At 46.2% G+C, this 25,311-nt stretch overlaps 1 protein-coding gene across 2 annotated transcripts in view; it reads right to left on the bottom strand.

Moving 5' to 3' along the window:
- BSCL2 (BSCL2 lipid droplet biogenesis associated, seipin) overlaps window positions 1-25,311 on the bottom strand; it is a 236,476-nt gene that overhangs the window by 22,194 nt on the left and 188,971 nt on the right. For both annotated transcript variants that reach the window (XR_011198732.1, XR_011198731.1), the window contains exons 11-12: window positions 14,434-14,488; window positions 5,245-5,340 (exon numbers count right to left, since the gene is read on the bottom strand). The gene's annotated coding sequence lies outside the window, so the exon portion shown is untranslated. The remainder of the gene's footprint in view (window positions 1-5,244; window positions 5,341-14,433; window positions 14,489-25,311) is intronic.

The following is a 25,311-nucleotide window of genomic DNA, read 5'->3' as shown; positions in this document are numbered from 1 at the left end:
TACCGTTCTGAAAAATAAAACCCTATATTACACATTGCAACAGAATATTGAAAGGGAATGCTCACAAATACTTTTGCCTCTGAAGATGGCTGTGCCCTGCTGTTTAAAGTGCTAGCCCCTATGATCCCCCATTCACACTGAAGTTTGGGCCTAATTGCTCACCTGCAAAAAGATACTGGTAGCAGATCAGAACCCTGCTGTTGTTAACACTGAAGGGGTTGAGGCAGCAGGTTTAGGGATGAGCATTTAAGGGCTAAATTAACCTCAACATATTTTGCATTGGGCACCTCATCTTGTATTATAGATGTCTCTGTCTGGGGGGTTGAGAGGCACCGGGGGCTCTTTGAAGACAATTAAGGCTAGGATAGTCAGTCATGTGTCGGACGAGTGCCTCTGAAAGGAATGTATGGCTGGAACAGAGTTAGCCACAGGAAAGGCCGGAACCTCTAAAAGAATGCTGAGGCAGGGACAGAGCCGTGCGTGTCAAGTACCGGAACACAGCTCTTTACATGACGAGAGGGCAACGCACCACAGGAGAAGCAGAGATGAACAAAGCCAGCGGAAGTAAGCTTAGCTCTGCAAAGACTTGCCCATAAAAAAAATCTATTTTCTCCTAATTTATTTCACCTTTAATTTACCTGGCTGGTATCCACAGCGAGACAAAACTCGTCAAACAGAAGTTATCAGTGGGCACGTGAAAACGTGTCAATTGAGTCATCTACCATCTCCTTGCAAGTCCACAATGCTCAATGTCGAGCGCTTCCACCATTGCCCTTTGCACCATTGCCTGCAGATGGCTTGCACTCCTGTTTGCAGATCGCATGTACCTCGCCTGGTCCCACAGGTATTCCTGCACTGATTGCAGCATAGTACATGCACCACTCCATACAGAGTCCTCTCTTCACCTCCTGCAGAGTCCCTACACAACATCCAGAGTACACTGCAACAGTCCCATTGCAGACCACTCTGCAGAGCTCTTGGCTTGACACTACTCCCTGCAGACTATGTGTACCAGGTGCACACGAATCACCAACATCATTCCATGCTGAGCTTGAAGAACCACTCTTTGAAGAATATCTATATGCAATAGTTTCTTAAGATTCTTGGACTACTTCTTGTAAATACTGATATTAAAATGTGGTGTATTTTATACCGCTCTCCACAGTACACTGCAGTACACACTGTGGTATCCTGCACACAGTGTGTTGCACTGCAACATTTGTATATCAGTTAATAATGCTACATGGGGCACTGAAGCTCTTACCTACATAGGTAGCATGCTACATTGTGGAGGGGTGTTGTTGCAAGTGTGTGGTCTGTGCTTTCGATCCTACATTGGAAGTGTTTCCTTGATGTGTAGTATGACCACTGAGGTGTGATTACCATGTATGAGACATAGCGCTTAGCAGTGTTATGGATCAAGAAGTGTGAGAGAGAGAAGCACAGTTTATGGTTTCAGTCAGCTTTGAACAGCTCTCGCTGCCATTTTATGGAATTTCCTATCATCGTAGTCCACTTAACTGGGATCTCCATTGTGAAATGTTTTATTTTAAATTTAAAATGTATCCACCATGTCTCCCCCCAACCTATGGCTGAGTAGCCATTGGTTGGAGGGAGACATTGTAGTGAGATCTACTGGGATGAACTTTGTTAATATCATCCCATAACTTTTTGAGATGGGAAGAAGCGGTCATTGTATGTAAGTTGTTGGGACCTGAAGTGGTGGACAAAAATAAAGACCTCCGTGTGCCAGAGGCATGTGGCAGATCTCTTCAGATATTCCATGCCTCTACAGGTGGTGATGGGTGGTTTACTGCTGTGGACTGGTATAGTACTAAGTGATGGACATGAGTCGTCACAGTTTTGTCTCATGTGAGTGAGACGGTTTCAGGCAGTATTAGGGAGTTATTACGAAGTTTGTATGAACTACAATCAACTTACCCTCTAGAATACAAGCTTGGGAATCCCACCTTCATACCCCTGAGATGGATCATGCCCTATCAATCTCAAGAAACTCTTCTGTTCACACCAATTCCCCTCTGCTCAGCGGTGTCGTTTCTGGCAGTGGTTCCATGCTGGTAATACTCGTTAGCAAAGGGATGGCGTTTACTGTCCTCCTGATCCGTCTGCGGTTGCCCCATCAACTAAAAGAGCTTCCCCTTATGACATTCTGAGATCATTCAACTGAAGACATCTACCAGATTACTGTGAGGTCCTGGCAGATGTTGTGCTTTGAGATCAATGTTGTTAAGTGTCGTCCATTTCTACAGCTGTTAAGTTTCCTCTGATAGAATGCGTGACCTCATTCCACCTTGCTTGAGAATGTAATGCAATCCTTGTTTTGTGGATTCGAACCAGTACTCGGACACAGTGCAGATTAAACACTGACAACAGTACGGATTGTTCCTTTAAATCATGCCGGAAGCACTGGTACATTGTCAGTCATATGAAGACGGCTACATTTCTTTTCTGTTCTCTCTAGTAGAGCATGGAACTTTAAAATATTTGTTATGGAATCAGACTCAGCTAGCATCTCCTCGTCATCATTTGGCATGAGGGGCTTTCCATGTCTTGCTGAATGTCACACTTTTCACTGACCTCCTGATCCTATCCCCTTCTTCTTGAATATCCTGTGTCCTTTACCTCATGCTCACTCTCCTCGTAGCTCTGGTCCCCCCGCTCTCTGGAGTCAGCAGAATATACAAATGCTTGGGTTGAGGCAGTACTGCAGGTTGTTGAGGTGGAGATGGCAGAGGTGTCGGATGTCACAAAGGTGAAGGTGATTGGGTGGCTTGCAAAGAAGCTAACCGTTTGGCAAAATACAGTGCCGTTAGTCTTGTGATGATATTTTGTTATCACCCGCCAAAAGAATGTAAACAATTCTACTGAACCCATACCATTTGTGGGAAGTGATGGATAACACTTTACTCTTTCGTAGTTGCAGTGAATTTACAGTACCTAGGGTCTTTAAAGAGGACTTCTTCGTAATGTTGTGGTTCATCCTGAATATATTCCGGAACATATTGAACCTTTAACTGTTGCAAACTTTACACCATCTGAGACTGCTTCTCGACTCTTGTCTTCTTCCATCTCTTAATCAAAAATATGTTTTTTGGATGTTCCGTCACCATCAGAGTGGAGGGGTGCAGAATAAAGCTCAGTGGCCCCTCCATTGATGCTCAGTTGAAGCTATCTCTAAAATACAGGTTTGCCAGTGTAAACAGTGGTGCAGAAGCTGCTGCAGAAAACACTGGTGGCATTGATAAGACTGCTGATGATGAGATGGTGACCACTGATGATTAAGTGCCTGATTCAGAATTTGGTGGGCAGGTTACTCCATCATACACATGACCGACATCCTGTCTTTCATATTACAGGTCCAACATATCCTATGGCACTTGTAACACGGCAGACTGCATTTTATTCACGTTTATGACAGAGTAACCCTTCTACCAAACTCTAAATCAGTCCCTAAGTGTCCAACAAAAATGATAGAGCCAACGATGACAAGGTAACCCTTGACAAGGCTCCTGAAGATGTGGTGGCCACTAACAATGAGGTGCCCATTGATGACAAAATGGCTGTGGATGATGAGGTGACAACCATCTGGTCAATGACAACAATCGAGAAACAAATTCTTTGGGCTTTTTCACCACCACTGAGGCTACAGTCTGTGGTTTTGGTGTGAATGATAGAAGAACATACACTGAGTTAATTGTTTGCATCATTTCTTAGGCATAAGGCCAAATAGATTGGAGATTGAAGCCCAAGAGGTTATCGTTTTTTTTTTTTTTGCAGCAGAGGAAGCGTTAGCAGCTTCTCCATCAGAGAACAACTTGGGCATTTCAAGATGGTCTGCTGCCCACCTTTTTGTGAAAGTTATTTTGTGAAAGTTCTCAAGGCAAACTTCTTATATTGCCTTCTGATGGAGGCATCCCCAGAGGTGACAGCATGGCTTTGTGCTCCCCAAATATAACGCCAGGTGCCTCTTTCTTTTACATAGGGTCTTGGACGTAAACTATATGAGGACATTTTATTTGGATGCCTTATGTTTTGGGTAAAGGCAAATACATTTGATGTGCAGAATATCAGCAAAGATCCTTTTTTTTTTTTTTTTTTTTAAAGTACGTTTTTCCCCGGGTATTTGCTGCACTATACAAATGTCGTTAACATACCATAAAAAATAGGACAAGCCTTTTAGTATATTTTTTCTCTTTCTGAGAAGGTGCTGTTTTGGTATGTTTTCCAGTTAATAATAGTGCTCATACATATGGACTGAAAATTATAATAATGAATTGTTATTTTCTGCCGTGTGATGTTACAGAAGATTCAATATAAACAGTATTGTTAACTGCCTGGAGATAATTTATTTACTGATGCCTTAGCAGTACCTTCAGGTGATTTCAATCCCAGGATAACGAGTAAGAGTTATCTCTTAGACGTAGGAAGAACATATGGCAGCAGTGATGCCAACAAGATTAATGTGGGAAGACACGAATAAAAGGTCATCAACTGTTAAACAATCTTAAAGCTCATAATTGCAGACACCTAAATGAACAATGCGCAGATGATTGACCTGCTGAGCCCTCCAGGATATATGCTATTTGGTACTCAGTGCTCATTAACTGACGTTACTTTTGTGTCCTGCACATTGCAAAACTAAACACATCTATTTACTTCCAATTGTTTTGGGCTTTGTCAGCGCATCATTTGTAAATAACGATGTTGAAGTTGCCATATACGACAGCTGCCTAATCTTGATTCAACCTCCTGTCTCTTTTATGTACTACCCTACACGTCTGTCTTATGTTTGTAGGTTTCTCTCAATCCTTCTTTCTGCCCTTATCACTGTTTTCTTATTTGCCTCTCCCATTCACTTCTCTCATCTCATTCTTCCTCTTTTAAGCTCTGGGTCAAAACCTAATGATGAAACAAGTCCTTGTTCCCCAAAATGAATGTTAGTGTCCACAATCCACAGCCATCAGCACAAATGGTGACCATCACAGCAGTGCTTCTGTAGGTTAGTTGGAAATGTTGCAAACAACTATCTGTTAATAAGGGTCTGAGTTTGACAGAGATACAGTGGTCATTCAGTAATTTGTACTTGTTTTGGAAAATCATCCAAAAATGGCAAGGCATTAATAAAATGTGTAACTATAGATGTGGCAACCAACCTAGTTCTTTAAGCTCATACACCATACTGCTCAATAAACAGGTAGATCAAATAGTATTACTATACGGTACCTCAGCCACGATTAAAATCAGCGGTTCCCAACTTGTAGTCCAAGGAGCCCAGGGGTCCGTGACACATTCCCAGGTGTTCCTCAGGCATCTCAAGACCTGGGTTGGCAAGAAAGCAGTTATCCAGCTGGGCTCTTGACAGAAACACATGCGTGTTTTTACATTTGTGCAGCAGTTTTACAAAGCACTGCAAAGGTCCTTGTATATCCAGCAGTTTTCAGTCAAAAATAAAAGTGTTACAATAACTCTGTTGATTTATGTACCTGCTGGAGACAGACTGAAGTTTTGTGTTGCGGTTGTATTGACTCATCTAAGGTAGCGCAGATGGTTACTATGCCTGTTGCAGAGAACGTGCATCATGCATATCAAAGAACAGTATTTTATGTACCTAGAACAGAGGGTTACTGCTTTTGTCACAGATATTCTGGCAGCTGTGCAGATCATAAGTTACAATAGTAATCTAGCACAGTGAGCTATGAACTGCCATCAAAGAGCTGCATGCAAACTGCATAGTACAAGTTAGAAAGTTATTTTATAACCAGTCTTTCATTATCCTGATGCCACTAAAAAAGGTTTGTTTGCGTATATATAAATTCTTATTATTAAAGTCAATGCTAACCACTGTGTTATGTAATGAATCCTGAGTTTGTGCATCTCCAGACCAAGCACTCTCAGAAACTGCCTACCAGTATGGATGACATGTGAATCCTACACCTTGTAGTCCCCTTTGCCTGACCTACCATTTTCTATATCCTGATTTACACACAAATGATTCATTGTCTCTGTATGTGTGTGATGCAAAGTGCTCCAACATCCTACACTAGTATGAAAGGTGCAATAAAACAAATGAAATACAAGTGAGAGAGGTCTATGGAGAGATGAGAGGCACATACAGTTTAATTTCCTTTTCCCACCACATATTTAGGTGAAAATGTTTTCTCAGATCTTATGAACCTAAAATATAAATACAGAAATCGCTTGGGAAATGTAGAATCTGACCTGAGGATTCAACTTTCCAAAACAAAACAAAACATTGAAAAGTTGATCGCAAAGATGCAGCACCAACCTTTGCATATTTTTTCAATATAAAATAATTATAACTTTAATAATTCAAGTAGTTATTGGTGTGTACTTGTTTATGTATTTTTTGCAAATTATTGTTTTAATGTTTGAAATATAAATTGTACAAATTGCTTGGGGATCTCTGGCTTCCAGCAGGGATTCAGTGAGGGTCCTCGGGAGTCAAACGGTTGGGAACTACTGATTAAGATCAAAAGCTGAAACTTTAAATTGTCAAATAGATTATAAAATTGGCACAATTGTAGTAGGCCAGTCTAACCCATCTAAAGCATTGGGTCCTCATGGGCTTTCCATTTCTGTACATAAAACTCAACGGTTGTGTAGGCCTCGCTAGTTAAGGCCGTTTGTCATGCTGTCATTTTGATCCTGGAATTGACTGCATTTTGTCAGGGACTTAATTCTAGATCAGAAGAAGAGTGAAATGGAAGTCCCTGTTAAGTTCATAGTATGATCTGTGTTACGTTCTCTTTCAATGACGTTTTCAAAAATTATGCCTTGCGGTGTGTGAAATTATCTAATATTATTCCACTAACATAATCTTTCTTAAGGACAAAAATGTCTATAAAGCAATGGTGTATGCTTATGGCTAAGTGAACTTTGAAGCATGGCACAATGCCACTGCAATGTGTATTTGTGAACTTCAGTACTGAGTTTATTGTGGTAAAAGTTATTATCATGAGGGGCACCTTTTTTATATTGATAAGCAACTCTTATTGAGTCCTTATTTACACCATAAGATATAGTGGATCCTATCGTAGGATCCTCATCTTCCCCGACTACACCGCGAGGTGCAAGCCAGGCGGCAATCGTACGAAGGGGTCAAGCAGAAGCTCCGGGCTTTGCAGTTGACCTACATGCTCCTCTTCCCTGCTCGCCTCAAGGTTCTCCATGATGGAAAGCCCGGCTTGGGATTGGCTTACGAAGGAGCATCGGATAGCCCGGAGGGGCTCCCCCTGGCCGGGGGTGAGAGGCGGGCGCCCGCTCCCGGCGGCTCCCCTGGGATCCGGGGGGGGTGCAGGCGAACCCGGTCCCACAGGAGGAGGCGGAATAGCCTGCGCGACAGGTCGGTGGAGGATGGCCGAGCGGCCCGAGTCATCCCGTGGACGGGACCACGCTGGGGGGCCCTGGAGGTGGGAATCTAGTATCAGCCCCGGAGGAGGAGTGCCTTAGCCAGTCCCCCTGGCTTTCTTGTGGCTGACCTCTCTGCACATTGTGTTGGAGGGGACAGCATGGACGTTGATGTCCCCCCAGCACTGGGCTCGGGGCAGCCAAGGGCCGTATTGTACAACTCCATCTTGAAGGAGGGGTCCACCACTCCACGCTTACTGTTGACACTCTGTATTTACAGTTTTGGGTGACAGATGCTTCTGGGTTGGAAGTAGGGAGAGGGGGGCTATTGGGAGGTATGGAGGGATTGTTTGTACACTGCTGTCCATGGTTGGACTTGTGTTATGTTTTTCTGTTCTTGACTAGTTGGTCACAATGGGAGGCTCGGGTGGGTGCACTCCATGGGAAGCAACCACATTTGTCCTTATGCTTGAGCAAGCTAAGCGGGTCTTCTCCTGGAACGTAAACGGACTCTTGGACAAAATTAAGCGGTCCGCGGTCTTCTCCACTATCCGACGGTTTGCCCCGTCCGTGGTCCTGCTCCAGGAAACCCACCTGTTGCGTACTAGGTGCCCTGTGCTCATGAGGGGGGCTATGACAGAGTCTATCACGCTGGGTTCTCCATGGGCTCGAGAGGTGTGGCGGTGTTGCTGCATCGTTCCTTGCCACTAGTGGTAGCGGACTCCCGGTTGGACCCGCAGGGGCGGTACATTGTGGTATCCGGCTTGCTTGGGGTATACCCGGTCAATATCCTTAGTATCTATGCCACTCCAGGGCCTCGAGAGCGGTTCTTGGCGTCCTTTAGGGAGGTGGTAGTGGGACTTCCCCCGGGACGGACCGTACTGGGAGGGGACTTTAACTCTGTTGTGGATCCTGAGGTTGACATCACTGGGCCCCCGTCCTCGGGCCGAAGGGTGGGGGCGTCTGGACTGTGCAGATTGATGGAGGGTCTGGGACTCTGCGATGTGTGGCGGGTTTGGCATCCCCATCTGCGGCAATACACCCATACATCGGCGGTGGACCACACCCACGCACAAATTGATCTCTTTCTTGTACTGGCTATTGATGTGCCCTGAGTCTCGGGAGTGGAGATCCTTCCTCATGGGGTCTCGGATCATGCGCCGCTCCTTCTTCGTCTGGACGGGGTGAGCGCGGACCGACGACTGATATGGGGGCTTAACGCCTGGTACCTGCAGGACAGCGAGTATGCCCAGGCCCTTGGAGATCGGCTCTCCGAGTTTTTCACTTTTAACCTGGGATCCGTGGCATCGCCGGGCATCATTTGGGAGGCCTGTAAGGCCACTGTCAGGGGTCACGCAAGGCAGCTCCTCCGGGCGCGGGAGCGCGCACGCAATCAAAAAGTATCGGTGCTCGAGGCGAGGGCGGTGCACCTAGAGGGCCAGGTCGCAGGGTCGGCGGGTGCAGCGGTCACGCGGAAGTTGGCCTTGGTCTGAGAGGAGATTAAGCACATAACACTTGAGACTGCGAAACAGATGTGGCGAGCCTCCATGGCCCGTGTATACGGGTGGGGGGACAAAAATGGCAAGCTCCTGCACTTGCTTGCCACTAGACCAATGGCGGACAGGGTGGTCCCAAAGATCGCTGACGGCTCAGGTGCTATCTTTCGGACACCAGGAGAGATTGCACAGTTTCGCCGCCTATTATCGGAACCTCTATGAGGAGCGGCCCAGGCCTCCGGTCGAGGTCGAGGCCCCGTTGTTGACAGAGGTGATTCTCCCCAGAGTTTCTGAGGTGGAGAGGCGCGAACTTGACTGGCCTATCAACCTCGAGGAGGTCGAGGCGGCAATATCGGATTTGGCAACGGGCATGACGCCTGGCCCTGACAGTTTCCCGGCCGAATTTTACGCGAAGTTTCGGGACATCTTGGCCCCCCACCTCCCAGCCATGTATGAAGAGGCTGAAAAGACAGGGGGTTTGGATCAAGCCACTATAGTGGTGATCCCAAAGACTAGGCCCCCCGGCGGGACTTTTGGGCATACCGCCCCATATCACTTCTCAAGACTGACCTTAAGATCTTTTCTACGATATTGGCCCTGAGATTGAAGAGGGTGCTGCCCTCGTTCGTCCACCCCGACCAGTGCAGTTTTATGCCTGCTAGAAGTACCCGGCACTGTATTAGGTGGTTGCACGTGGCTCTGGCCCACTGGGCCCTCTTAACCTCTCCCCTGGCGCTTCTGTTATTGGACTTTGAAAAGGCATTTGATACGGTAGACTGGTCATACTTACGGCGAGTCCTCGCGAAGGCTGGGCTCAGGCCACAGTTCTGTGCGTTGGTGGGACTCCTTTACTCTAATCCATTGGCCTGGGTGCAGGTCAACGGGGCAGTCTCGGAACAGTTTCCCATCCGCAGGGGAACCAGCCAGGGATGCCCCCTCTCCCTGCTCCAGTTTGGCTTGGCGATGGGAGTTGCTGGCAAAGCTCATTCGGGAGGATCCCCTGGTCGAGGGATGGTCGTGGCCTACCAGGAGGGAGGACCGTATTGCATTATACACGGATGACGTACTCCTGTTCCTGGCCAACCCAGCCAGCAGTGGACCTAGGGTGCTGCAGTCGTTGGGACTGTTCGAGGAGGCGTCGGGTCTAATAGTTAACCCTAGTAAATCTTTATTGATTCCGCTTAGTCATTCCAGGGACTGCTACGACTGGCAGCACACCATTCCTATCCGACACAATAGCTTCCGGTACCTGGGAATACAAATAGCGCTGTTGCTGAAGCTGGCATGGTTTCTTAATGTCAAGCCCCTAACCAAGCGGGTCAAGGATGACCTCCAGAGATTGAAGTCTCTTCCGCTCAATATCCTCGGTCGGATAGCATTATAATAGATGATGGTACTTCCCCAGTTCCTTTATCTGCTCCAAAATTTCCCCTATCACGTCCCCAGGTGGTGGTTCGTCGATATGGAGGCCATGGCGCAGCAGTTCCTGTGGCATGGCTCCCGCCCCCGCCTGGCACTTCGGGTCTGTCAAGGTGACGTCTATGAGGGTGGTCTGGGGATGTCCAATCTTTACTTTTACCACCTGGCGATGCATCTGCAGGTAATTAACGACTGGCTGGGGGGGGAAGGGTTGGTCGCACCCTGCCTATAACCTGGAGCTTCTGACAATAGGCTACCCTGGTTTGTTTGGGATGCTATACGGCGACCCCGTGCCGCTTAAGATTCCTGAGGTGACAAGGGGGGTGCTCACGATGTGGAAGGCGGCGCAGCGAGTGTCAGGGTGGTGGCGTCGTCTCACCCAACAGACTCCATTGTGGCAGGGTTCATGGCTGAAGGAGGTCTCAACGCTTCAGGGGTTTCATAAATAGGATCTCAATGGGATATCGTCGCTTGTCAACATCTGGGCGGGTACGCATATGCTTGTCCTTCCGGGACCTCCAACAGCACTTCTCACTCAACAAGACTCAGTTTCATAAGTATCTACAACTCCGTCACGCCCTACAGGTGCACATTCAGGCAGGAACGGTTCTCCCAGAGTTCAGCCCCGTGGAGGCCAAGACGCTAATGGGACACCTGGGCAAAGGGGGAGTATCACATATATACCGCATGTTGACTACTAACGCGTCACAGCCACTTGATAAGCTTCGTAAAAGATGGGAGCAATGAGTGGGTCCGATGGAGGACGAGGACTGGAGGGACGCCTTGATGGCCCCAAGACTGTTGACCATGACCTCCCGTCTCAGAATGGTGCAGACTTATTTTCTCCACACCGCATATCTCTCCCCCAAAAGGCTGCACGGGGCGGGCATTTGGGCGCAGGCTGAGTGTCCCTGGTGTGCGGGCCCGACGGCCGACTTTTTTCATATGGTGTGGACATGTCCTTATATTACTACTTAGTGTTGGCAGAGGTGTCCAGAGTCTTAACGGTGTGGAGATCGATCCCTACCCCTTTGCCAATCTTATTGGGGTTTTTTGAGGGGGTGGATCCAGCAGCGCGGATCGAGCTTTTGTGGGGATGGCCTGTTTGGTAGCCAAAAGGGACATTGCATCGAGCTGGAGAGCGGAGTCAGCTCCTGTGCTGGCGAAGTGGCACTGGGGGGATAACTGGTGCGCCTCCCAGGAAAAACATGTCTATGAAGCAAGGGGCTGCCCTGCCAAGTATGAACGGGTGTGGGGGAGATGGATGGGATCCTGGGAGGACGGTGCCGGGCCTGACCCCTCGGTATGAGAATGGGGGCGCGCACCCAGAACTTCATAGTGGTTATCGGTTCTTCGACCATGATATATCTGTGTAATGCTCAATTTGTGGAGAGCAATTGTGACCAGTTGTGTTGTGTTTTTTCCTTGTTCTTCAACAAAATCAATAAAGCTGTTAAAAAAAAAAAAAAGATATAGTGGATCCTATAACTGGAATGTCGGCTGCTGCTTGCACTGTATCTGATACCATGCTGTGGAGATGCTCCCCGATAGAATTCCCAACAGAGGAAATCTATAACTGGACATAGTATTGAAACAAGCATTGGCAACCCCAACAGGCCATACTGTGCAGCATGTTTGAACTTTAAAAAAAACGCTATGACGCTGCCAGCATTGACCATGTCATAGCACTTTTTTCTAATTTACTTTCAGCTATGCTACATACCTGCAGGGCTGCTGTACAACATGGCCAAAATACATTGACATAGCCAACAGATCTTGAATAGGTGAGACCAATTTGATTTGCCAATGCTTGTTCATTTAGCACAACAGTCTGGATTATTTAAGTTGTAGGCAGTGGGATGATGTGTGGCTTTTTATGGCCATTGTATGATATTGCCCACCTCTGGGATATCAAGCAACACATGCACTGGTATGCCGATAGATCTGGCATTAAAGGAATATTGTAGAGTGATGTGCAGCATTACAAGTAAATATCACTAGAATGGATATGTATTTGTGCAGAAGCAAAGAACTGTAGAATAATATTGGTGTCTGTTAAAAGGTTAGGTGACAGTTGCAATGTCAATCCAGCCTTAAACATCCATGTCGGTTAAGGACTTCCCTCTTCCAAACTGAGCTGGTGCCCAAAAAACCATAATAAATTATCTAGTTATCTAAGACACTTTAATAGCATTACAATGTTATGTGTGTGCCTCTGAAAGTTCAAGTTCAGGCGGCTGTCTAAATAAACAAAATAATCACAGCTGCGTGGAGGGTAAATACATTTTGGTTGAAGCACACAACGTCCGCCCAATCAAAATATATTCTCCTAGCTTCCAACATGTGGGTGGAGCTAAAGCCCCCTTTAGTGATGCACACATACATTTATGGTCTGGATTGACAGTACAGCTGTTACCAGGTAAAGGGCATGAATAGTTGCACTCTTTCGCCCAACTGATGACTGTACTATTGATGCATGAGAAATCAAACTCATGATTAATAGACCTGGTGTCTAAATGGCAAGCACAAGCAAAGAACGAAAGTGAAAAGGAATGCCAGCTACACAATTACAAGCCTACTCGTCACGGCTACACGAACAGCCCCTTGTGTTTGTCTTAAGTCGGGAACATTCTGTGCTCTGGGATGTGATCAGGCAGACTATACGCAAACTCTCAGACACACCCTGATTCCCATGGTGTAATACTTGGAGGCCTGGTCTTTACAGTCAGTTGTTAGCGACGCCTTGTATTTGGTGTGAAGTTGCCAACGTCAAAGACTGCAACACATGTGAGAAATGAATGTTGTGGGCTAAAATAAAGTTCATTGATCTAGGCTATGAACCAGTTTGCTTTTAACCAGGAAACACCTAGAGTGGTCTCAGCTCACAACGCTGTGCTGTACAAGTCTCAACAGCCATTCATTCATCCATTATTAATGATTTGTGTGTGTGTGTGTGTGTGTGATCGTGATCAAGCGCCAGTGAAACCACACAAAAACACAATAAGCCACTTAAACAAGTAATAACACATATAAGTATAAAATATTGTAAACAAATTGACATTCAAGAAAATTGAAATAGTTGTAAGCTCAGGATTTTGTGTTTGAGGTAGCAGTCAAGTACATTAAAAGCCTACCTTATGAATGTACAGGTGGTCAGTGTGGTGACCATCATTGTCGTGTCACTCACTAATATACATTTGACCATCAATGTAGCAGTGCTATTTAAGTAATTGAGTAACTCTAAGTCTACACAACACTGGGAGTGAAATCAATGCGAGGACTGGTCAATCAATCCACATCTCCGCTGTTTTGTCTTCATTTGCACATGGAGGGTGCAGACAGGGACGGTGTGGGGTCCAATGGAACCTTCTCCTCTTGGGAGAACTCTAAATTTGTCTGGCTGGAGAGGAAGGCCGAGTCTGACTGAAAGGAGAATGAAGCCTGGTGAAACGCATTGCGGAACGCACAGACAACCCCAGATAGTAGTGCCATGCATATGGCATACAAGCTGGCACGCAGCCTTAAAAAAGCCTGCCTGGAGCATTGCTTACGGTAGGGGCAGGTCCCGAAAGCAAAAAAGTGTGTTGTGCCACATTCCAACAAAACAGCATTATTGTCTTTCAGACACATAACTTGGTTTTAACAGTCTTCCTTCACTCCCATTGTATTGTGGATCTTGTAGTTGGAAAGTGCCTATACGCATGTAGAAAATGGCCAGGTGGAAGAAAGAAGAAACGAGGAGAGCAGGAGAAAAGAGGCAAGAGACTACAAGCAAAAAGAAGAAGAAGGGCAGGAGTCGAAAGAATTCCCTGAGGCACTGGACATTCAAGGAGAGGACCCAAAAGCCAGGACTCACTGCAACAGCTCCATCCACGCCCCAGGAGGGACGTGGTTTAGACAGGTAGGGGCTCAGGGTTGGCACTGGGTACAAAAGAGCATGGGGAGAGAAAAGGAACAGGGATGGTGGGGCTGAGGGAAAAAGGTGCACTATAATATATTCAATCATCACAAGGTGCACGGGCAATTAAGGAATTGGTGTGGTGTTTCACTCCTTCCCCTCTCACCAACACAGACCTATTCATCCCTACCCCCTTAGTTCTAAAGCAGTTAATATTACAAAACCACCTACCTGACCCCAAATTAGTTGTAGTCTTCCATCAGCAAGAACACCGCCGCCCCAACGCCTGGGAAGGAAAGAAGAGGAGATGTAAGACAAAGCCACTAATACACAGCTGGCTTATCCTGGGTCTCACTATACGCAAAATAGACAATAAAAATTGTACTGTACTCCCTGAATTGAATCCTGTGTTCTATATTCATTTCCACCACTACCACCACCCTTATTCTACCCTTTAAGAGGGGTCATTTAAGGCGCTGAGAGGCGAGGGACCGGCCTTTTATCTCCACCGCATACCAGCATGCCGGATCAAAAATAAAGTGCAAACCGAGCTGCGAATCAGCAGAGTCTTGAACAGTGGAGTAGACTGCCCCTGTCCTGACATCCATACAATGCACTGTCATCTCAGCAAATGAGGATACGTATCTGAGTAGAAAGTGAGAAATATACAGACAAAAGACATGCCATAGCCAATAGGCAGAAGGAAAAAAGCAATGAGGAGCTTAGGGGCAACAAGCAACAGGTGCAGCAATAACGGGGTGGGAGGAACGGTGGCAACAACGCAAAGGAGAGGGAATCAATGGGGATGTGAGACGGGTAAGCATCGAAAACAATGAAACAACAAGAAAAAAACAAGCATTTGTAATGTAATGGGTCCCACGTTTGCTTGAGTTAGAGCTATTAGTGCTGTAAATTCCTAACTGGACTTTTCTTGCCACATAAATTGAAAATGAAAAGTAAAACAGTTGACATAAGCGACCTGATTTAAAGCGCCACGGCCGCTGTGAGCGTGAAGGAGAAACACAAAAGGAAAAAGAAGTTGGCTTGTAGTCAAAAGTATTGGCAAACGTGCAATTATCCAAGTAACAGGGTTGATGGCCAAGGCAGTAACAAAACTGCACCAAGGAGGGACAAACGTAAATCATTTCCAAATGATAACAAAGGATTTTTTAAAGGCAAGCCCATGAACGAGTGATAGTGATAGGTGTGTGGTTGGCGTGGTTACCACAGATAGATTACAACAGGTCAGAGTGCACGCGTACTCGACCTAAAAAGTACTTTAATCTGAGCAGCAGGAGGACTCTAAGAAAGCAAATAATCTACCCTGCCCAAATATGGACAGATCCCCTCAGTAGATATTTAGCACTCACAGTGGGATGGGAGGGGCTCACCCTAAATGTCTGTCCTCTCTACATTGTCCCTCTAAATGCATTCACATACAATTGTTTCAATGAGTACCGTGCTCCTTGAACTCCAGCCAGGGATTCTGGGGTGAGATATGAATGATGTGATACCCTCACACACCCAATTGATCGTGGAGAGTGGCCACTAAATATTTGGGTGGGAGGGCAAGTTGATGGAATTGACTCCGCTATGGGATAGCGATATGCTGAGTGAAGTTGGGGGCCATGGAGGTTTTACAAAATGGGCGTTGATCAGTCTCGAACACCTGGGCGACGTTTGGAGGAGACAGGCATTTATAACATTTGAAACTCTACAAGCAGTGTTTGAAATGGGAGATACAGAGTGGTTCCATCCTCAGCAACTGGGGCACCTGCTGCGATGACATATCTCGGAGGGAAAACAGCTGCCTTGGGCGGCCCCACTCGAAGACTGCTTATTATCAGATCCTCTGTTAGACCAAGACATTTCCATTATTTACAGGAGCTGGTGTAATTCCCCAGATCCACTAGTAACTTTGAGGGAAGCACAGGACAAAGAAATAGGAGCAGTTGCATATGAGGAATGGGGTGAGGCAACATAAGAGTCCCAGGGAAGTTTCAATATGAACTTGCTTCAGATTAGTCCAATTGAAGATTCTACAGAGGACATAATATTCCAGAACACTCCTACACCGAATGGGGAGAGCAGCCACCTCTTTATGTCTAAGGGAGTGCGGACAGGAGGGAACTTTCTTCCATATACTGTGGAGGTGGCCCCAAAATCAAAACTTCTGGGAGGGGGTGACACCAATTATGGCCCCGGTCATAGGGCTGGAAGTCCAATTGGAGGCCACATGGATCCGCCTCAATATTACATGGGAGATGAAGTGGCCCAGGTACCAAAGGATATGGTTGATGCTAGCAGTGGCTGTTGCAAAACGTAACATTGCACGGGCATGGGGGCCCCCACTCCCCCTGCGTAGATGATAGGGAGGTGGACAACGATTGGGGCCAAAGAGAAGAACACGCAGTATACTTAGCAGGGGCTGTCCACATGAATGGGAAAAGATATGGGGTAGTTGGACGACTACCTGGGTACGTACACAGAGGGGAAAGCTGTGATGGTTAAAATATGTTCTCCATGTATTTCTGGGCGTTCTGGGAGAACGACGGTAACAATTGAACAAATGTTGTTTTCTATGCCATCTGATGAGCAATATCTTGTACTAATAGCTTCTACACTACTGTCAATTGAGCAACTGTTTAATAAAAAGAGTGTTTTTTTTTTTAAAAAAAAGAAAGAAAATAATCAATACTTGGTCTGTACTCCATCAAAGGAGCAAACACAAAGAAGAAAGTTAAACCGAGGCACTGACCAATGGGAATCAAGGCAATGAGAGTGACAAAGCCAATAAATGGTACGTAATGGGGGTATCTAAGCAATTTTTAGTTTTTTTAAACAACATATCTTGCAAGCAACTGCACATGTGCTGTCACAGGCAAGACCTAATACACAAACAAAAAGTTTTGCTTGAGAATAAAAGCCACATTAAAGAGTATGTGGCTGCATAGTACAATGATGTCACCATTTGGCTGGAACAATCTACTGCTGAACTGCAGAACATTCATGTCAGAAGCTCTTCTGAAAGATACCAGACAAAGTAAGGTAGCCAACTTCCATATTACCCCTCTGAGAGGTAAAAACCTATTTACTTGTAAATCCTCACACAAATTAAAAATTAAGCCAACAGTCAATTCAATTTAAATTTCATAACTTTATTCTACATATATGCTCATAGCCATTAAACTACAAACACAACAAAAATATCACAAAACATACACCACACAAAATTTAAAACACAAGAATAAATAATAAATGATTAAAAACAGATGAAGACAAATCCAAAACCATCAATTGCCAGACAATGTCCATTACATCTTCCCTATAAGATTATAATACTTTTCCTCACATAGATAAACTTTTCAATATAAATTGCTACATGAAGACACAAATGCTGGCCATTTAATGCAAGCAGAAATTTCATAGCCCCTTGATAGGATCTTATATTTTGAGCAATAAATTAAGGTTTAAGATAAAAACGCCTAAAATACATTTAAAATGTACAAAACAATATAAAGTGCAAAGTGGATTGTTTACTGATTCCATCACATGGGCAGGCCATTGTTTTGGGAGGGCACAATTTTATCTTAGGGAATGCCACTAAGTGATGCACAGTACCTAGTCTAAATCTTGTTAATACAAAACGATGTTGCAGATTGGTAACTGTAGATAAATAATTAAACACCTGGGGGGTGATTCTAATTCTGGCGGAGGGTATTATGAGTTTTTCCCTGGGCTGGCGGGCGGTCTCCAAAAGACCGCCCGCCAGCCCAGGGAAAAACTCCCTTCCCACGAGGATGCCGGCTCGTAATCGAGCCGGCGGAGTGGGAAGGTGCGACGGGTGCAGTAGCACCCGTCGCGTATTTCAGTGTCTGCAAGGCAGACACTGAAATACCTTGCGGGGCCCTCTTACGTGGGCCCCTGCCGTGCCCATGCCATTGGCATGGGCACGGCAGGGGCCCCCAGGGGCCCCGCGACCCCCCCCTACCGCCATCCTGTTCATGGCGGCTTTCCCGCCATGAACAGGATGGCGGTAGGGGGGGTCAGAATCCCCCATGGCGGCGCAGCAAGCTGCGCCGCCATGGGGGATTCTGAGGGCAGCGGTAAACCGGCGGGAGACCGCCGGTTTACCCTTTCTGACCGCGGCCAAAGCGCCGCGGTCAGAATGCCCTGCGGGGCACCGCCGGCCTGTCGGCGGTGCTCCCGCCGACCCCCTGGTTAGAACCGGGCCCCGCAAATTGGGGGCAGATTTAAAAACATCAACTGGCACCCCTTCTGGGCCCGGGGCCTTAGCCCCACGCTATCCCATAGGGCCAGAAACACCTTCTCAATAGAGATGTTCAGGGGAGAGAGATCCTTCATGAAAACATCATCCTCTGGATCATTAACCCTAGAAGCTTGCTTAAAACTCTGAGTGTAATGATCCACCCAAGTGGCACTTGCAACAATCATACCAGGCTAAGGGGTCACCTCACTAGCCAAAAAAGGGGCAATAACTATTTCCCAAAATAACTTCACATCATGGACTTCTGTGGCCAGGGACAACTTGTCCCATGCTTCTTCCTGCAGCACCTTTTTCCTGGATTTTACTACCTCCTTGTATTTAGCTCGCAATAACGTAATCATTGCAGGGCCCCAAGGGAACATGGGGAGGGCTTCCCTTTAGTTCCCACTGATACATCATCACAAACCCTATCAAACCAACCTCTCTTCCTCCTACTCTGCCCTTCATTTGCAGTGTCAAAAGTGCCTTAATAGAACCAACAATATGGTCAAAAGAACTTAACATTACTATTGAGGCGACTTCTTCCTGGATGCAAAGACCCAGTTCTACCCAATTCTCCATCATTATTTCCTTAAAAAAACCTTCAGGATCAATGTCACCCCTTTTAATCCGTACCCCATTTGGCTTGTAGGGTTCTATATTATTTGTATGGGTGGGAAATGCCTGCCTCGAACCCCAAAATGTAAAAGGGAGTATAATAGGATTGTGGTCACAGGATATAAGGTGAGCCTCACAGCCCCTTTGCCGATGATGACACCAGCACATGGTCAATAATCGAAGTCAAGGCCCTCCCTGTAAATGTTGGAGTATGCTCCCCATTTCCACCACAGCTTCCCGTCAGCAACTTAAGTTCATGGCTTAAGGTTATTGTATTCAAGGCCTCTCCATAATTGTTGTGGGGAAATGTACCATATCCCCACCTTCCTGATCTGTGAATCCACACACCCCTGCAGCTGGTAGAGGGCAGGTTTGTATATTAAAATCACCTACTCATAGAAGTATATAGTTAGTGTGTATCATTTTTACAAACTTTCTTAAACCCAGAGCAAGGGTGTGCGCAACTCTGCAATGAGTAGAGTCAAAGATGTTATTATAAAAGTTGATCAACACTATGGGGGTCATTCTGACTTTGGTGGGCGGCGGAGGCCGCCCGCCAAAGTCCCGCCGTCAGAATACCGCTGCGCGGTCAAAAGACCGCCGCGGTAATTCTGAGTTTCCCGCTGGGCTGGCGGGCGACCGCCAGTAGGCCGCCCGCCAGCCCAGCGGGAAACCCCCTTCCATGAGGATGCCGGCTCCGAATGGAGCCGGCGGAGTGGAAGGGGTGCGACGGGTGCAGTTGCACCCGTCGCGATTTTCAGTGTCTGCTTGGCAGACACTGAAAATCTTGGTGGGGCCCCCAGGGGCCCCACGACACCCGTTACCGCCAGCCAGGTTCTGGCGGTCAAAACCGCCAGAACCAGGCTGGCGGTAAGGGGGTCGGAATCCCCATGAGGATTCCCTAGGGCAGCGGGAAACCGGCGTGACACCGCCGGTTTCCCGTTTCTGACCGCGGCTGTACCGCCGCGGTCAGAATGCCCATGGATGCACCGCCAGCCTGTTGGCGGTGCATCCGTGGTCCCCGGCCCTGGCGGTAGTCAACCGCCAGGGTCAGAATGACCGCCTATGTCTTGACCCCTCCGATTGGATAACCACAGTAATTGGCCAGACTGGTCGACTGAATTAGATTTCTTCAATTTAACAAGAAGGTTATTGGAAATAAGGATCTGCAACCTACCTTTTGCTTTCCCTGCTTGTAATGGCATGGCAACAAGGAAATGGGACAAGAAACCCTGTATATGTAATGAAGATACACACCATGTTTCTTGAATGCAAATAATGTGTAGACCATTAGTTACATATCCCAATCCTTGGACTCCATCTAATTGAATAATCCTCTTACATTCCATGGAGCAAGTCTCAAATACCCATCCTGTTGAAAGTCTTTAACCCTGACCTAAGCCAACAGTCTATAAACTTTCCTATCTTGACCAAGGTGCCCTCTGTAGACACATTCCTCTCCTATTCCTGCAAATCAAGGGACTTTCTCTTACCAAAACACCATCAAACAGGGTATGGCATACTGGTACTACAGCCCTGTAGCAGCTTATTGTGACAAAAAAGTGACTCATTCACTTCCACAGAGTCAAAGTCTTTTGCCAAGCACCAGCATACCCAAATATTCCAGGCACCCCTGTATCTCTTCCAGGTACCTGAGGCCCAAGATTAATTGCAGAGCTTGAAAGCGTTTTATGAAAAATCATTAAATCTTCTTGAATGCCTGACACCTCACAGACTTAGCATTCCCTACTCTATGGATGGGTGCTCCTCTCTTTCTGTCATCGAAACAAACCTTGAGAAGGAACAATTAAAAACCGAATTTACACCGCCAATTCCAGAGCAGAAGAGAACTGTGCCTTAGTCGTCCAACAAAGGAGTCACTAGAACTGTCTGGTAATTCTGCCTTTTCACATGTAACAACATGTTACATCACTGAGATTAGAGGAAAAGCTTAGCCTTTCAATGCCTTCCAATTCTGACTGATCCATCCTATGCCCAAGCCCCTAGGGAATTGTCAGAAATATCACCGTTTTCAGCTTCTAACTGGTGCAGTCCATCAAATGACACAAATTCCAATCTGCCACTCTCTTGTCCTTCTCTGAAAAGTATGCTGACTCAACCCATCTTTTTCTTTAGATAGAACTCCCACATATCTTTTGCAACCTCTTCAACTTGCTTCCCTCTAACTTGTTTATATAAGTCACCACAGTTACACTGTCCATCCTTAATAACAGCAACCAGCCTTGCCTCTTAAAACTGCAAATAGCAAAGTATCCTTCAGTTATTTCCAAGAAATTGCTATGCCACTTTTTTCTCTTCTAACCTTCATTTCCCACATGTGTCCTAATCTAGCAACATTACCCTCCATCCAATACTGCTTGCCTATTATTCCAATACAGAATCCGGGACAGGATGAAATACAGCACAACCACTCCACGCCTCCAAGTTTTCCAATCTCTATATCAACTCCTAGTTTGCTTCCTCTGAGAACCAACTTGTCTCCTTACCAAAGTTCCCTAGACAAACCTGTATTCTTCAGATGCTGCAAGGATCTATAATGCAGCGGTCCTGAGAACACTGCATGGACAGAAGAGGATAAGAAGTCAATCGTTCAAGCCAGTTCTCTCAAGCTCACAACCCTTAATTTTAACAAATGATTTACCTCCGACTTTTTCACGTAACAGAAGTTAAAACTTCACAGTATCTACCTTGAATCCTAGAACTCCAAACTTTGTGAGGACCTCAACTTTGACTTCTCTAAATTCACAACGAATCCTTTTAAAGAGACCTTGCCAAAGTTAACTGAGGCTCTTGCAAAAACACATCCTGATTTATTAATAAAATGTCATCCAAATAAATTATCATCTGTGCTTCACACTCTTTCAGATATTCTACAAAGGCATCAAAAGTTTGGTGAAACACCATGGCAGCAAAGAAAAGCCAAGGGACAGACATTGGAATTGATACAACTGCCATTTACACCTGAATTGCAGAAATGTCTGGCTTTCCAGATCTATCAGAACAGTGAAATAGGCATCTCTAGGTTTAAATTTACCAGCCCGAGCCAACTTGGAAACTCAACTGCACAGAAGTTATGACACTGCACGTCTCTGTCACTGGTGAACAGATCTAACCAATGTTCTCCATAGCCGAGAAAGAAACTTTGTGCCATTTGTGATCCACAAAGCATCAAAGACTGAGTTTGTCCACCCTGGCATTTGGACACACTGCATGGTGTTGAATGACCAGGAAAATGTCCTGACATTGCAGCCGTGTCCAGTGGTGCAGAGCCTCCTGAGACAGGGTCCCAAACCTCACCACACCCTTTTTGTAGCAGTACCACATGGCGGTGATCACCTGAACCAACATACTTTTGATGCAGGGGAGAAAGGTCTTCAGTGTCAAGCAATTTCTCTCAATTCCAACAAACTGATGTGGAGCTGAGACTCTGAGAAAGACCAGAGTCCTATGATCTCCACCTCTCCCAGATGGCTGCCCCAACCCAGAAGTTTTACATCTGTCCCTAATCTGAGAGGTAGGTAGGGACGGGAGAGAAGGTCTGCAGATCTTTTGCAGTTCCCTCTGATATCTGGACCAGTCCAGAGAGTTTCCCCTGATGCTGCACCCATTGGGACTTCAGGGCCCACTGCATAGCCCACATATGCTAGCGGGCATATTTTACCACCAGAGTACCTATTGCACATAGGTCACACTCCCTCTGTTTGCGCCACAGCGCACCTTACACAGGTGCGCCAGGCGCAAATATAGAAAGTGCACCCTATTACACTGAATGTGTTGCCCTTAGGGCAGCCACAAACTCAAGCTGTCCTCAGGGCAGCGCATTCAAGGGAAAAATGGAGAGGCTTTGAAGCAGCTGCTAGGTGTTTCACTGCGCAGGGGGCAACCTGCCTGCACGTTTAAGGGGATTAGAGATCCCCTTGCAGGTGGGTGCAGTGAGTGACTGCAACCACCCGCAAGGGGATGACTAGAGGGTTTATAGGACCCCCTTTCTCCCTCCAGATGGCTGCAATCAAAGGGAGCACAGACAGTTTAACACCTTTTAGGTCGCACACAGTCAGTGCGCCTCCTGACAACTTCTTTGCCTCTGTGCCCGTGTCTATAATACGCGCTCGATGCAGAGGTAAAAGGGATTTCATCATTTGAATGGGGCAATGCCCCCTTGTAAATGAGGGAACACCCTATGGTGATAGCGCTAGAGATATATGTGCGCCAGCGCTATCGGTATTACAGAAAGGGCCGCACATGCGCCTGCAGCCCTTTTTATAATACCAGAGTGCCCCGGGGGCACGCAAATAGGGTGCACATGCCAGTTGCGCTCCTGGGGCACTTTGTATAATACAGCCGCAAGAGGCCATGAGACTTAGCAGCCTGAAAGTAAGTCACATCAAAATCCAGACTAGAGGCTGAAACATCGGTATCATAGCTTGAATATCCTGGATGTGCCACTTCAGAGGATAGGTATTGAATTGCACTGTGTCCAGGATGGTTCAAATGAAAGAGAGCATCTGACAGGGAGTCAGATGTGACGCCCGCTTGTTGATAATGAATTCAAGCGAATGCAGGAGTCTGCCGTAGTCTGGAGGTGGGTGACAACTGCCTGGGGCGAGCCCATATTTAACAGCCAGTCATCGAGTTAGGGGAGGACTGGAATTTTTTGGATGTAACATGTGCAGTGAGTAGATTTTTATCTGCTCCATGAAGGGGTAGGGGCTTTTAAGTGTTTATTTTTAATATTATGCATTGTATGTATTATATAGTTTAACAAACCATTGGTTTAAATACACTCACCTTTTTACTTACTGAAACCCCTGACCTTCACACATGGACTGCAACCACTGCCATCACTTTTGTGAACACTCGAGGGAGCTGGTAAGGCCAAAGGGGAGCACAGGGAACTGAAAATGCCTGAGGCCCACAAGGAACCGCAGGTGGCATCGGTGGGCCAGAAGGATGGGTATATGGAAATATGAGTCCGGTAATTCTAGCGCTATCATCTAGTATCTGGAATGTAGGACCGAAAGGACTTAAGCTAACATGAACATTTTGAATTTCTCTTTCTTCAGGAAGTAGTTGAGAGGGCAGAGATCTAGATTAGGGTGGGGGCTTCCATTAAAAAAGCAGAGGGAATACCAACCACAACCTACTTCTGATGTCAGCACCCTATTGATGCACCTTTGGCCAAAAGTGCGTGTAGTTTCTGACTCAACAGGGAGAGATGATCTTCCATCAGCAGATCTGAGGATGGTGGCATGGGTAGCGGTGTTTTCACAGTAGTATTTTCTGCTACACAGGACAGTATCGACGGCAATCAGGAAACACTCGTGGGGTGGCATGTTGGAGACTTCTAATAATAATTTATGGTTATGAGTTCTAGCACCTACAAGGCGGTCACCTGCTTATATAGAGAAATCAGAGCAGATGTGGTGACAGCACTGAATGATCTATGGGAAGGATGGGAGGAGGATTCCTACCACTTGTGCCTCAAAGGCCCTAATTACAAGTAAAGGTGTTATTATCTCACATGATATATAGCAATACCACGGGTACGTTATTCATTCAGTGTGGAAATTATCATCCATTACAAGTTGTTGGGGAATAACATGCAGCTTTTGGTGTTTAACACACCACAAATCAGCATGATGCAGTAAATTTGATCTGCTAAAATGTAATGAGATTTAATTATTTTACACATCTGATAATTAGCGGATGCTTTAAATACATAACTCCCAATCAGAGACATAGTGGGAAAAAGCCCAAGGAACATTAGCACACTCTATAAGAACCTCTTTCTCTTGCCAAACTCGGACTAGTAGAATTCTCACTCGAAAGGCTGCTCTCCTCTTCTGGGTATGCCATAGAAATAATTTCAGCCAAACACCTTTCTAATATAAATCTGAGCATTGTCTAAAGAGGTAAAGGTCACCGCGTATTTTCCTAGGGACTTCAATTGCCCTAATCAAATAGGGGGCTTTTTTGTCTTTTCACTAGATTGCCTCCTGGACAGACCCCTAACTTTGGACTTGATCCTCAATAATACCACCTTACGCCGCTCATTGATCAGTCCTGCATTTACATTACCCAAGACATCAACCACTTAGTAACGTGAAATCCATCTAATCGCCCTTTAAATATGCCCCCACAACAAAATACAACATTTGGATGAGAATCCAAACATTTATACTCACATTGTCCGAGGGAATTCT

Source organism: Pleurodeles waltl, chromosome 9, assembly GCF_031143425.1.
Source record: "Pleurodeles waltl isolate 20211129_DDA chromosome 9, aPleWal1.hap1.20221129, whole genome shotgun sequence".
Lineage (NCBI taxonomy): Eukaryota > Metazoa > Chordata > Amphibia > Caudata > Salamandridae > Pleurodeles > Pleurodeles waltl.
This window is presented reverse-complemented; position numbering and strand designations above follow the sequence as displayed.